General features: G+C 40.9%; 1 long non-coding RNA gene across 1 annotated transcript; it reads left to right on the top strand.

The window, feature by feature from the left end:
• The first annotated feature begins 478 nt into the window (after positions 1 to 478).
• On the top strand, positions 479 to 1179 carry LOC132887494 (uncharacterized). Its single transcript, XR_009654831.1, has 3 exons — positions 479 to 499; positions 743 to 874; positions 1064 to 1179. It is a non-coding gene; the product is annotated as an uncharacterized LOC132887494 (long non-coding RNA).
• Positions 1180 to 2771: the final 1592 nt, after the last annotated feature.

Below are 2771 nucleotides of genomic sequence, written 5' to 3'. Positions count from 1 at the left end.
GAAGACCAGTCAGTGCAGAGTTTAGTGTAATGAGTCACTATTAGGTGTCATATATATGGTGGGGAGTTGGGTGTGTTCTTCCATGTTACCATATAACATTCTCTCTCTCTCTCATTCCCTCATTAATGTATTATGCTTCAGGCTGTAGCATTTTGCATTTTCCGGAGGAAGGACTCATTATCGCACAAATGCTTAAAGGATCAAGGTGAAATAACCCACTTTTGTGGCACACTCCTGCCACAGCCTCACTCTTGTTGCCATGGCTACCAGTGATTTTGCTGTCATTCTCTTGTTCTTTGATTCTTGAACACAATGCACAGACAAACCCAAGCCTTGCTTTCTGCTCTTTATCTGTTTCTAGGACTAGAGGTGTTAAAACAAGAGGCTGCAATGGTGGATAATGTTCCAGTGCTTGGATTGTACCAGACACCCTCAGAAGGAGGAGGTTGCATTGCACTGTGAGAGACTAACTGCATAAATGACAGTCACAGACAGAAAGGTGGTGTTAAATTGTCTTTTAAAATAGTCTTTGTAGTTCTCAAAGTGAGCTCTGGGAGAATTATCTGTGGATTCCACTTTATCTTAATTAATTAATGATGATGGCAAATTAAATAAAAAATTGTTGTCTATACGATACAAATTGTTTGCAGGTTAAGCATACTATATCCTGAACATGGTCTTTAATCTTATTATCTTATTTTCTTATTCTGGTGTCTGGCTTGATGGTGATGTATGTGTGTAGACTGATTCTGGCTTCTTGATGCCCTGCTGCAATACACATCTTATGGTGTGACTCCGCCTAGCTTCGTTCACTCACAAAACAAAGTGCCATCTCCTCCAGGCAATAACAGACCACTGCCAGAGAGACTGGAGGGTAAGATCAGACTACACTGGAGATCAGCTTCACATTTTTAAAGAACTGCATTACACCAACATTTTGCTTTATAAAACTTTAGTGAGGTTAATCCTCTGTGACCAGACATTGAAATTGGTGAGTGAAATGTTGCTGAATGCCAATAATAATAATAATAATAATAATAATGTTTTCCTCGTTTTATATTAGGTAATCACCTCTACCGCTATTCAAAAGTGTTAGAGGCCCACCTGGGTGACCCAAAACTATGCCCTCTACCTGCCTGTCCTCACTTGTCTTGGGTCAAACCTCAGCCACTTAATGAAACAGCTCCCAGGTCAGTGCTTTTTGCAACTACTCCTTTACCATCAGGGTCCACCAGTTTGTATTTAACTTTGTTATCATGCATTAACATGATAATGCATATCATGTTATAGTCTCACACATTGCGTAAATACTTGGGAGTTTTTATCCATTTAGCAAAGCTGATAAAATCCATCACAATGTTTTTAAGATTATCTATTTGTCTCTTGGATCACTAGACAAAGGCAAGAATGAAACATTAATCTGTGCATTTTGTTTTCAGTTATAATGCCAGGTTGCTATATTTAAGAAGTGAATCAGACCATTCCCATGTTTGCTTTTCTGGGTGCCATGGTCGTGTTGTCCTTCTTCGTGGTGCAGCTGACCAAGTCCAGGAGCAAGCCAAAGCGCAGGGAAACAAGACCCACATATCTCCAACAGCAGCAGCAGCAACTCCCTCACACAGGCAAAAACCCTACAGTATGACATTGCCTCACTCTGAAACCTTAACACACTAAGACTGAGGTGGCGGATTAAATTTGCTCCAGACTATATTGTTATGTGAAACACCATGTTTATGAAACTGCCACCTTGACCTCCATTTGCAGGGTTTTCCTATGGACATTGATGTTCCTTTCTCCAAACAAACCTTTCATTCCAATGACCAAAATGACATTAAAAAAATTATTAACAATGATTGATGATTCAGCCCTTGATATGGATGTCAGAATAGACATCTCATTATCTCTAGCCGCTTTATCCTTCTACAGGGTCGCAGGCAAGCTGGAGCCTATCCCAGCTGACTACGGGCGAAAGGCGGGGTACACCCTGGACAAGTCGCCAAGTCATCACAGGGCTGACACATAGACACAGACAACCATTCACACTCACATTCACACCTACGGTCAATTTAGAGTCACCAGTTAACCTAACCTGCATGTCTTTGGACTGTGGGGGAAACCGGAGCACCCGGAGGAAACCCACGCAGACACGGGGAGAACATGCAAACTTCGCACAGAAAGGCCCTTGCCGGCCACAGGGCTCGAACCCGGACCTTCTTGCTGTGAGGCGACAGCGCTAACCACTACACCACCATGCTGCCGTCAGAACAGACAACCATAAAAAAAACAATCTAGTACACATGTCTGTGAATATCTGATACTCCCTATTAGTCAGACAGAACTGAGGAAGCCTTTTGGACGAGAGGTGAAACGTTTTCAAGAATCTTCAAGCAAGTCCAGTTGCCCATTTCTACCACCCACAATCTAGTACACAGAGTGTAAAGTCCTGCATATTTTTAAACATCTTTTTCATATCTCTTTTTCTTTATAGTTAAAATTTGGGATTGAGTCATTTTGTTCTTTGTGTACTGTTTGTGATTTTATATAATGAGCTTCTGATAATTTTGTAAATAGCAATCAGGATTTTTCACCTTTGTTGGTGGACTAGCATTAAAAAAAAATCTAATCTGCAATAAAGCACTTGCCTCTTCTTTCTTATTGCATAAATGGCAAGTCTTTCTAAACCAGGGTTCCAACAAGTGTTGATCTTGTGATGGATGTTGTCATATAAGATGTCGGCCTGTATAACAGTTCATAAGTTGAAAGAAATACTA

Source organism: Neoarius graeffei, chromosome 6 (assembly GCF_027579695.1).
Source record: "Neoarius graeffei isolate fNeoGra1 chromosome 6, fNeoGra1.pri, whole genome shotgun sequence".
In the NCBI taxonomy this organism is placed as follows: domain Eukaryota; kingdom Metazoa; phylum Chordata; class Actinopteri; order Siluriformes; family Ariidae; genus Neoarius; species Neoarius graeffei.
The sequence above is the reverse complement of the archived record's forward strand: the minus strand, read 5'-3'. Positions and strand labels throughout refer to the sequence as shown.